We start from the raw sequence: 12,559 nt of genomic DNA, 5'->3' as shown, positions 1-12,559 counted from the left end.
TTGCATCACAAATGCTTTACCTACTGAGTCATCTCCCCAGCTCAGAACTATGCTTACAGCAATACATTTCCTACAGGCTGCCATTGCTTCCCTTGTGAGTGAGGCCAATGATATGGGCGTACAAGTTCCTTGTTGACTGATGAAACTTAGGGCCTCCTTTAACTAGGGTTCACTAGAGATAGTACTTCTGCCTTCAACTTCAAGGCTGACTAGTGTCTATAACTTACTGGCACAGGCCTTCGAGGTAAATTTCTGAGCTGACAAACTCTTGAGGTTTACTAAGGCAAAAGCAATACAACTTTTAACCGCTAGTCCTATATGTCAGACACTCCAAAAGATCACCAATAAAATAACCCTGGGCTTGTACAAAGGAAGGTAACTTTCAAATCTGCTAGGAAAAAGAAAGTTAAGACACCTTATGGTAGATTCCTCAAAAATAGTGTATAAATACTCTCAGAGCTGAGGCAGCCATCTTTTGAATTCATGTGGTTGTTCCATCTGCATTGTCTTTATTTTAAGGCTCTGGATGAAGCCTTTTCATCTTTTGATATGGTCATAAGGCAGCCCCAGTGGTTATGCAACAATACCTCTCTTATCTGCTTGCTGTTCTCAGCCCTGAAGAAGCATGGTCGTCATTCCCGACATTCTTACACAGACATCCCTGTCATTTACGAGGACTCCGATTTTGATAATGAATCAAAGACTGCTTGCGAAGGGGAATACGTACTAATTTTAGTCATGATGGAAACTGACTTTTCTGAGAGAAGTGGTTAATTTCAACTTAGGAAGAGAGTGGACAGTCCTCTGAAGGATCTTGGGGTGCGAGCATTTGTACTAAACATTTGTCTTTGTATTGAGATTTAAAACTGTGGGTTCTTACCTAAGAGAAAGTTTCAGCTCTAGCCTACCCATTCTAGGATTTTTTTTTTCAGGACTGTGCCTGCCATGACACTTCAGACCCTAGAGGCCATAAAATTGAATAGGACTTTACTACAATACTTTTCTTGGGTATCTCAATTGCCACAATATTTTAATTTTTTCAAAAGGAATAAAACATATTCTAAGGGAGTTGATTTTGGAAGAATACTAGGTTGTAGTTACTTTTGTAAAGCAAGTAAGTAACCTTTAATGTCTAGAATAATGATGAGCCCTGTGGCCTTTGGATGAGCAGATGGATGCACAGCTGGTGTCCACTTCCAAAACGATTATGCTATTATTAATCTCAGAGTGTAAAGCAAACTGTCACGAAGCTTTAGAACTGCCTTCCAATTGCCCTTATATGCTATGCTCCCACAATTCTGTAATGTTCCCTGTATTTCAACTTCAGCATTCTTTGAAGTGGGGTGCCTGGAGATGATCAGGTATACATCACTGAGAAAGCCCACAGGAATATTGATATCTCTTGAGGAAGTTCCAGGCAAGGGAATGGATATGTGCTTAGCAGCGTGGATCTTAAACATGGACTCAAGCCAGAAGGTTTGAAAATGGAATGAAATGTAATATAAACACATACTAAATAATATGCCCTTTGAAAGACCAAGTATACAAAAAAACTACAAATTTGACACATTAGAAGGGCTAGGATGTAAACAAGAGGTAGAAATAAGATGGGAAATTTAAAAATAGAAAAGTTTGTGGGAAAGTGTTGGTCACAAGTACGAGAATATAATGGGGGTGAGAAGGTAACAAAAGCCTTCAGTTTTTTATTGATTTTATTGAGATCTACATTTTTCTCTACTCCTATCCCTGCCTCTACCCTCCCCTTCAACCCTCACTCATGGTCCCCATGCTCCCAGTTTACTCAGGAGAGCTTGTCTTTTTCTACTTCCCATGTAGATTAGATCTATGTAAGTCTCTCTTAGGGCCCTTGTTGTTGTCCAGGTTCTCTGGGATTGTGAATTGTAGGCTGATTTTCTTTGCTTTATGTCTAAAAGTCACTTATGAGTAAGTACATATGATATTTGTCTTTCTGGGTCTGGGTTACCTCACTCAAAATGATGTTTTCTAGCTCCATCCATTTGCATGAAAATTTCAAGATGTCATTTTTTTCTGCTGTGTAGTACTCCATTGTGTAAATGTAGCACAATTTCCTTATCCATTCTTTGGTAGAGGAGCATTTAGGTTGTTTCCAGGTTCTGGCAATAACAAACAATGCTGCTATGAACATAATTGAGCACATGTCCTTATGGTATGATTGAGCATCCTTTGGGTATATACCCAAAAGTGGTGTTGTTGGATCTTAAGGAAGGTTGTTTCCTAATTTTCTGAGAAATCGCAATACTGATTTCTAAAGCTGCTGTACCAGCTTGCTCTTCACCAGTAATGCAGAAGTGTTCCCTTTTCCCCACAACCTCTCCAGCATAAGCTGTCATCTGTGCTTTTGATCTTGGCCATTCTCACAGGTGTAAGATGGAATCTCAGAGTTGTTTTGATTTGCATTTCTCTGATGACTAAGGATTTGAGCATTTCCTTAAGTGTCTTTCAGCCATTTTAGATTCCTCTGTTGAGAGTTCTATGTTTAGGACTGTATTCCATTTTTATTGGATTATTTGTTCTTTGGATGACCAATTTCTTGAGTTATCTATATATCTTGGAGATCAGACCTCTATCTGATGTGGGGTTAGTGAAGATCTTTAACCCATTCTGCAGGCTGTCATTTTGTCATGTTGACTGTGTCCTTTGCTTTACAGAAGCTTCTCAGTTTCAGGAAGTATCATTTATTAATTGTTTCTCTCAGTGTCTGTGCTACTGGGGTTATATTTAGGGAAGTGGTCTCCTGTACCAATGTATTCAAGTGTACTTCTCACTTTCTCTTCTATGAGGTTCAGTATGGTTGGATTTATGTTGAGGTCTTAGATCCATTTGGACTTGAGTTTTGTGCATGGCAATAGATATGGATCTATTTTCATTCTTCTACATGTAGAGTTCTAGTTATGCCATTTGTTAAATATGCTTTCTTTTTCCATTTTCCATTATTTTGTTTCTTTGTAAAAATTAAGGGGTTCGTGGGTGGGTGGATTGATATCTGGGTCTTCGATTCAGTTCCATTGGTATTCCTGTCTGTTTTTATGCCAATACCAGGCTGTTTTCAGTGCTGTAGCTCTGTTGTAGAGTTTGAAGTTAGGGATTGTGATGCCTCCAGAAGTGAAGTTTCTTTATTTTTTCATATGAAGTTGAGTACCATTCTTTCGTGGTTTGTGAGGAATTTTTCTGAGATTCTGATGGGCATTGCATTGAATCTGTAGATTGCTTTTGGTAAGATTGCCATTTTTACTATGTTAATTCTGCCTATCCAAGAGCATGGGACATCTTTCCATTTTCTGGCATCTTCTTTGATTTCTTTCTTCAAAGCTTTAAAGTTCATGTCATACAGATCTTCCTTTAGTTGGAGTTACTCCCTAAGGGAGGGGGGGGAGGAGGGGGAGAGAGGAACGAAGGAAGACAAAGAAGGAAAGGAAAGAAAAAGAACAGGAATGGTAATGTAGGCTTATAAAATCACACTGGGTAGGTATAGACCAGTGGATGCCTGTGCTCACTGGCCAGTCAACGTAGCCTATTTATAGAGCACATGCACGCGAGCGTGCATGAGCCACACATACACACACACACACACACTCATTAAAACAATAAGATTATGAAATAAAACAATGAGAGGTCTTTCTTTAGCCAGCGGTGAATGACAACAATTAGCCGAGAGAACCATTATCTCTGTGTTCTCATCCCAGTGTCCAGAAGGGAAAGAAACATATCACGTAAATGGTGTTTGTTAAGATAATTATTGCCTCCCACTGTAAGCTCTTCATCTCTTTCTTTCACGACTTCATTGATGGATTTTCCTTCCTCTGATCTTTATTCAATGAATGCATGTCTTCCATTAGAGAAACCGAAATGAATAACTCATTTACATTAAGTTATTTGAATCCCATTGTCTTATTCATCCTAATGCTAGTTTTTTTTTTTTTTTATTGCCTGAGAGAAATGCTTAAAATAAAGAATTCTCTCCTCGGGGCAGGATTTAAGCATGGCAAATGGGTGAACTATCTAGGAGCATGATGTCCTCCACCACGGCCAGTTCTGACATCAAGGACCCTCAACAGCAGTGACTGTTGACTGAAAATTCAGACAGGGTGTTACATAAGGAAGGCCCTAAACTTGTGGACGGTTGGATGATTGTGCTCCTGTCTCTCTAAACATTGGCTTGAATTCAGTCCCCAAGTCCAGGAGGTCCTTCTACCATCTCCCCAAGTATACACAGATTATCAGTGACTTATTAATTAACTCCTTTGAGATGTGAGCCTAAATAAAAGGAGAAACGAGGCAGAGCTGGAAGACTCGAATAACCAGGCTTTGAGGTGGGGAGGAGACAACACAAAAGGCTGATGAAGGTAAAATAAGGGTGGCTGAGGCACCGGCCAGCGAGATCTCCACAGGAGTGGGCACACACAGCCCAACTCTGCTCCCTAAGGAGCGCAAGGAGTTACAGCAGGCTCTCTGTTATGTCTTAACGAAGGGCAGGTGTTGGTAGGTGTGCTGCGGAGGAGGTTCTTATTCCGTGGATTGTCTTTAACCTGTCACCTTGTCATCTGTCTTTTGTGTTTCTTCCGTGCCTCCTGTAACATTTCCACCCTGTTCTACTGACTTCTTTGTTCCAGGAAACGTTGAGGGTCATCAAGCTTTCAGAGACAATGCGAAGACACTGTCATTTTGTCAGAAAGATCAGTCATGGATGACACGTGTCCTACGCCATCTGGAAACTTCTTTGTGAAGGTAGAGTGCCGCAGAGAGCGTCAGCTCTCAGCTCTGGGATCCTGTACGGCAGTGACAGAATGGAGCAGCCAGTCTGGTCAGAGGAAGTTTCTTCCAAACAGTTTACAAGGAAGATAATGACCTCCGAGAACTTCACTACCTCCCACGCCTTTTGCTTGTTTACTTAATGCTCGAGCATTTTTATAGTCCTTTAGCCAGCATGCTCTGTGGCTTCCCAGAAAAACACAGATAAAGTTGTCAGTTACTCAAAAATAAAAAAACAAAACCGTCCTTAAGGCCCTATTATTTCTGGTAATCTGCACTAAGTGGCTGTCCTTAATGTCTTGCATCAGGCCAATTTAAGTTCTTTTGTGTTCAAGTAAGAATGAAAACCTGTGTGTGTGTGTGTGTGTGTGTGTGTGTGTGTGTGTGTGTGTGTGTGTGTGTGTATTCCTGAAGCTTAGAGTTATCAGAGACACATAGAAATGTGTGTGCCCAGCAAGATGTTTTCTGTGATGTGAGTCAGTCCCAGCCAGTATTACACACAAAAAGCAGAGAAAGCATGCTTTCTCCATGTAATTACTGAGGGAATACTGCGACAATTTATGGAGCCCCAGGGAAGAATTTTACAGATAAATAATACTCCAAAACTATAAGAGCAGCTGTTAGTCATGATTCGGGCTCATCTGCCATCTTGGGAAACAATTGAGATAGCCATTTCTTTTTCGGTTAAATGCATTTTAACTTTGGTGCAGGAAACCAAAATCAAAGACTCTTAATCTTAATATTCAAAGCATAATCTTACCTGGTTCTTTCTTCTTAGATAGATATGTCAGAAAAGAAAAGAATTCTACAAAAAAAAAATCCTATGATCTAACCAACAACATCTTACGATTTTATTTAATTAATTACTTTAATGATTTCTTAGATTAAAAAATTAAATCTACATTTATAATGTGCTGATATAATAGCAAATACTGGGCTGCTGGCTCCCCTCAGCGCAACCTCACTGTCATCATTGTGTGCTAGAGAAAAAGATGGGGCCACAATACTATGGACCTGGAGGGTCCTGATGGGAGGCAGCTGGGTTGTGGGTAGTGGAACTGACAGGAGGAGGCAAGGGGGAAGCTATGAGTCCTTGGCTGAGGTTGGAAAACAGGCCAGGATTCGGGTCTGTGCTGCATTCTCTCCATCTTAGCAGGTTATAAGGGCTGTGCTTGTTTCCCACATCACCGCTGCAAAGCAGATAACCATGTGGGTGACATTCTGGTCAGGAATGGCATGGGACCACAGGACAGTATCCAGATAAGGAAAAAAGGTAGCTGGGGGGCAGGCAGAACAGAACGCTGACTCCTGAGCATCCGGTCTGTGTCTTTCCATTCTTTCTTTTGAGATGCTAAGGTGGGAAGTTGGTTCCATCATTTGTCCACTTGGACAGAATAAATTATTGCTGGAGGAGGGCCCACTGCCCTCCCAGCTGCCCAGACCCAAAATAATCACACAGAAACTGTATTAATTAAAACACTGCTTGGCCCATTAGCTCTAACTTCTTTTTTTTTTTGGCCCTGTTTTTATTTTTTTATTTTAATTTATTTATTTATTAAAGGTTTCTGTCTCTTCCCCGCCACAGCCTCCCATTTCCCTCCCCCTCCCCCAATCAAGTCCCCCTCCCTCGTCAGCCCAAAGAGCAATCAGGGTTCCCTGCCCTGTGGGAAGTCCAAGGACCACCCACCTCCATCCAGGTATAGTAAGGTGAGCATCCAAACTGCCTAGGCTCCCACAAAGCCAGTACATGCAGTAGGATCAAAAACCCATTGCCATTGTTCTTGAGTTCTCAGTAGTCCTCATTGTCCGCTATGTTCAGCGAGTCCGGTTTTATCCCATGCTTTTTCAGACCCAGGCCAGCTGGCCTTGGTGAGTTCCCGATAGAACATCCCCATTGTCTCAGTGTGTGGGTGCACCCCTCGCGGTCCTGAGTTCCTTGCTCGTGCTCTCTCTCCTTCTGCTCCTGATTTGGACCTTGAGATTTCTGTCCGGTACTCCAATGTGAGTCTCTGTCTCTGTCTCCTTTCATTGCCTGATGAAGGTTAATATTCAGGAGGATGCCTATATGTTTTTCTTTGGGTTCTCCTTCTTATTTAGCTCTCTAGGATCACAAATTTTAGGCTCAATGTCCTTTATTTATGGCTAGAAACCAAATATGAGTGAGTACATCCCATGTTCCTCTTTTTGGGTCTGGCTTACCTCACTCAGGATAGTGTTTTCTATTTCCATCCATTTGCATGCAAAATTCAAGAAGTCCTTGTTTTTTACTGCTGAGTAGTACTCTAATATGTAAATATTCCATACTTTCTTCATCCATTCTTCCATTGAAGGGCATCTAGGTTGTTTCCAGGTTCTGGCTATTACAAACAATGCTGCTATGAACATAGTAGTAGCAGAATAATCACTGATTTTTTAAATTTGAGTATAATTATAAGTAAACAAGACTAATTGATCTATGATTACATATCAGCACAGGGCATCTGGTGAAGGGCCACAAAAACACTTTAAATCTGCCACGATTCTATAAGCATAACATTGCCAAAGAAAGACAACTTGCACTAAAACTTAAGAATGTAAGTCTCGATTGTGCACTGTAATCAAGAAGCCTACTGTAAACATAAAGAGAAAAAACATTAAAAGTAAGAATACACAAAATAGAAGTTCCATTAGCAGAAAAATAAAGCTTCTAGAGTAAGTCATCCAAAGTAGATTTCAGAGAAAAGAATATTTCAAGGGATAAAGGAAGTCAAAAAGGAGTAATCAATAAAGAAACACAGCACTTGTCGGCGTCTGAGTGAGGAATGCTCCTCATGCAAAAGCTGCAGGAGATGAAGGATACTCAGACTCCACAATTACAGACAAATGTTTCAATAGCCCTCATTGAAGAATAGACCAAGTAAGTAGAAAAACAGCAGCATAAAAGGCTGGAGATCACTCGATCCCCACACATCCTAACCAGATTCTTTTCAGTAGTAAATGAACTGTTTACCAATAGATACCACATTCTAGAGGATTAAACAGATACGAGTGATTTTAACATATCAAGTCATGCGAGCTATGTGTTCTAACCAAAGTAGAAGCAAATTAGAAGTCTACACGATCCCTAGAGAGTTCTCGAATGCCTGGAAATTAAATAATTTACTTCCATATTACCCAACTGGTAATAGAGGAAATCAATAAGAAAAATAATTTGAAAGTATTTTGAATAGAATAAAATTTAAGAGATAATATTAAAATATTGGTGTATGCTGGCTGTGTACTTTTTATAGAGTCTACTAAGCCTCAGATGGTATGGCTTTAAAAGCACTGGGAGAATAGTATAAACAACTTCATAGCCAAAGAATCTGATGCTTTAGATGGAATAAACAAATTTCTTTTAAGATATGAACTATAAAAGCTCATGGAAGAAATAGATAAATCAAAAATCTATAAATAATCCTTTTGGTGCAAAGTATCAAATGCTTCAAAAATCCTATCAATTGTACACAAACTCTTCCAGAAAATTGGAGAGGCAGAAACAGTTTGCAGTTAATTTATTCCAGAAAGCCAGCATGACCCTGATATTAAGACTAGAGAACACTACAAAAGAGAAAACCATAAACCAGAGTCTCTCCCGAACAAATGTAATAGTTGGTATTAACAAGACGAAGAGGACAATACTTTGTGGCATGTGTGGTTTTTCCTGGAACGCCAAACTGGTTTAACGTGATAGATCAAACACTGTAATTGACCATATTATAAACTAAAGATGAAAAGAATCCATGGCACCCTGGACGGACCCACAGGAAAGTCGTGTGATGAGGATTACATACATTCCTGGCATCAGACCCTAAGCAAACTAAAACACTGAAGGGATCTCCAGAACGTGAGGTCATCTTTCAAAACTATAATTAGCATCATAACTAATAATGAACTATGAATAATTTTTCTATAAGATCAAGAAAAAGCCCAAACACCCATTTTCATCATTTTTATTCTTCATTCTACTGGAGGTCCCTGACAACAAATTACAAAAACAAGAAGGCTGAGAAGCAATGCTTGTTAGAAAGAAGCAAAGTTCTCTTTATTCCCACATGACAACATAATCTACATAAAAATTCTACGTAGTAGAAAAGAAGAACAAATGAGTGGGTTTTATGAAGTTGTAGTAAGATCACTGTAAAAAAATTAACTTCATTTCTGTATACTGGAAATGAATAAATGGGGTTAAAGTGTAAAAAGCAAACCATTTGCAATGCCATAAAAAACTGCTATGCTCTCCTGGTTATGGGAAGTAGACAAGATTGCCGGGCAAAAAATTGGAATCTTGGGGGTGGAGTGGGAGGGGGGTAAGGGGAGATGGGGAGAGAAAGGGAGAAGGGGAGGATGGGGGGAACTTGGGGAAACGGGAAGATTGGGATAAAGGAAGGTTGGATAGGGGAGCAGGGAAGCACATATCTTAATTAAGGGAGCCATCTTAGGGTTGGCAAGAGACTTGGGCCTAGAGGGGCTCCCAGGTGCCCAGGGCGATGTCCCCAGTTAGTTTCTGGGGCAGCTGAGGATAGGGAACCTGAAATGACCCGATCCTATAGCCATACTGACAAATATCTTGCATATCACCATAGAACCTTCATCTGGTGATGGATGGAGATAGAGACAGAGACCCACACTGGAGCACTGGACTGAGCTCCCAAGGTCCCAATGAGGAGCAGAAGGAGGGAGAACATGAGCAAAGAAGTCAGGACCACAAGGGGTGAACCCACCCACTGAGACAGTGGAGATGATCTATTGGGAGCTCACCAAGGCCAGCTGGACTGTGACTGAAAAAGCATGGGATAAAACCGGACTCTCTGAACATGGCGGACAATGAGGGCTGCTGAGAAGCCAAGGACAATGGCACTGGGTCTTGATCCTACTTCATGTTCTGGCTTTGTGGGAGCCTAGCCAGTTTGGATGTTCACCTTCCTAGACCAGGATGGAGGGGGGAGGACTTTGGAGTTTCCACAGGGCAGGGAACTCTGACTGCTCTTCAGACTGGAGAGGGAGGGAGGGAGGAGTGGGGGGGGAGGGGGAGAGGAGTGGGGGGAGGGGAGAGGAGTGGGAGGGGGGGAGAGGAGTGGGAGGGGGGGGAATGGGAGGCTGGGAGGAGGCAGAAAATTTTTTTTCTTCAATAAAAAAACTGGCTTAATTAGTTATAATTATCATCTAAAATAAACTTTCATTTGAAATCCTGAAAAAAAACTATTATGCTTAGGTATGAATCTTACAGAGATATGAAAGAATTGTAGACTGGAAACTATAAAGCATTGCTGAAAATTTTATTTTTTAAAATACGTAATGAGCAGAAGGATCTGTGATATCCATTTGTCAACGCATATATTAAGATGTCAGTTTGTCCTGAATGATTATACTTGAATTCCAGTAAAAATCTCAGCAGGAGGCTGCTAAAACTGAAAAGTTGATTCTAAACTTCTTTTTTATTTTATTTTATTTTTAAAAATAATGCCAATCAAAATTCCAACTTCCTCCCCTCCTCCCACTTCCCTCCCGCTCCCCCCCACACCCTTCCCCCCACACCCTGTAGTTCTAAGAGAGGGCAAGGCACCCTGCCCTGTGGAAAGTCCAAGGCCCTCCCCACTACATCCAGGCTGAGCAAGGTATACATCCAAAAAGAATAGGATCCTAAAAGCCAGCATATGCAGTAGAGACAAATCCCAGTGCCATTGTCATTGGCCCCTCAGTTTTCCCCAACTGTCAACCACATTCAGAGGGACCAGTTTGACCCCATGCTCGTTCATTCCCAGTCCAGCTGGAATCCGTGTGGTGGTTTCTCAGAAAATTAGGAGTCAACCTACCTCAGAATCCAGCAATACCACTCTTGGGAGTAGACCCAAAAGATGCCCAATCATACTACAAAAGCATTTGTTCAGCTATGTTCATAGCAGCATTATTTGTAATAGCCAGAACCTGGAAACAACCTAGGTGCCCCTCAACGGAAGAATGAATAAAGAAAGTATGGCACATCTACACATTAGAGTACTATTCAGTGGTTTAAAAAATGACATCTTGAATTTTGAATGCAAATGGATGGAAGTAGAAAACACTATCCTGAGTGAGATAACCCAGACCCAAAAATATGAATATGGTATGTACTCACTCATTAGTGGATTCTAGCCATAAACAAAGGACATTGGGCCTATAGTTCATGATCCTAGAGAAGCTAAGTAATAAGGTGAACCCAAGAAAAACATATATAGATCCACCTGGAAATTGGAAGGAGACAAGATTGCCTGGCAAAAGTTGGGAGCATGGGGGGAGGTAGAGGGAAGGGGAGAGGGAGAGGGGGAAAGGGAAGGGTTGGAGACAGCTTGGGGGAGTGGGATAGTTGAGATGGAGGAAGGATGGATATGGGAGCAGGGAAAGGAGGGAGCCATTTGGGGGTTGGCAAGAGGCTTGGCTCTGGAGGGGTTCCCAGGAGTTCACAAGGATGACCCCAGCTACGACCCTGGGCAGTGGAGGAGAGGGTGCCTGAATTGGCCTTGTCCAGTAGTCAGACTGATGACTATCTTGAATACCATAGAACTTTCATCCAGCGACAGATGGAGACAGAGACAGAGACCCACATCAGAGCACTGGACTGAGCTCCCAAGGTCCAGTTGAAGAGCAGAAGGAGGGAGATTATGAGCAAGGAAGTCGGGACCATGAGGGGTTCACCCACTGAGACAGTGTGTCTGAGCTAATGGGAGATCAGCAACTCCAGCTAAATTCTAAACTTCTTATGAAAATGTAAAAGAGTTAGAACAGCCAAAATGGTTCTGAAAAGAGACACAAAGCTAGAGGGCTAACACTGCTTCTTTAAGACACAATAGGGAATTAAAAGAATCATATACTTTTGTTGTTGGTGGGTTTTGATTTGAGACAGGGTTTCTCTGTATTTCCCTGGCAGCACTGAAACTCACTCTGCAGATCAGGCTGGCCTCAGACTCAGAGATCTGCCTGCCTCTATCTCCAGAGTGCCGGGACTAAAGGTGTGTGGCACCACTGCCCAGCCATACACACATTTAAAAACTACCATACATGGAAATAAATCATAGACTGAAGAACTTATTAAAACATATTGCTATTTAGCAAAAACCAAAACAATGGAAAATAGCAATAAAAATAGCCAATTCTCAAAAATCCAGAAAATACCAAGATGCCTACAGACTGGAGACTGAAAAAAAAATAGGTTTTTAAGACAAGAAAAGGAGCTAAAACTGTTAAAATCCTTCTTCTTAACAGAGAAAACTAGTATGTGCAAGCAAACCACCTTACAACCAAAACTAGAACATGTGGCCAGGCCTGCGTTCAGCACTCAGAAGGCAGAAACCTGTGATCTCTGAGTTTGAGGTCAGCCTGGTCTACATAGCAAGTCCCAGGACATAGAGAGACCTTGCTCTAACCAAACAAAAATAGGACAGATAACTTTTAAATGGCTAAAGGATAATTTTACTTTTCTAGAGTCAAGAGATGATCTTTCTTAGAAAAAGAAAGTATAGGACATGAACTCTACGCATAGAAATACATTTTAGCGTAGCAGTAATTATGGAAAATGAGGGGAGCTGCAAACGCTTTGAGTACATGGGCAATCTCCTTCCTCACAACTTTCACATGAAAAACTTAAAGCTTCTCTAAAAAAGCGATTAAAACACGTTAGGTCTGGAGAGATGACCAAAGGGTTGGAAACTTGTTCTTCTTGAGAACCTGAGTTTAATTGCCAGCACTCAGATTGGGCAGCTCATAACATCCT

The sequence above is a fragment of the Microtus pennsylvanicus genome, chromosome 7 (genome assembly GCF_037038515.1).
Source record: "Microtus pennsylvanicus isolate mMicPen1 chromosome 7, mMicPen1.hap1, whole genome shotgun sequence".
Classification (NCBI taxonomy): Eukaryota; Metazoa; Chordata; class Mammalia; order Rodentia; family Cricetidae; genus Microtus; species Microtus pennsylvanicus.
This window is presented reverse-complemented; position numbering follows the sequence as displayed.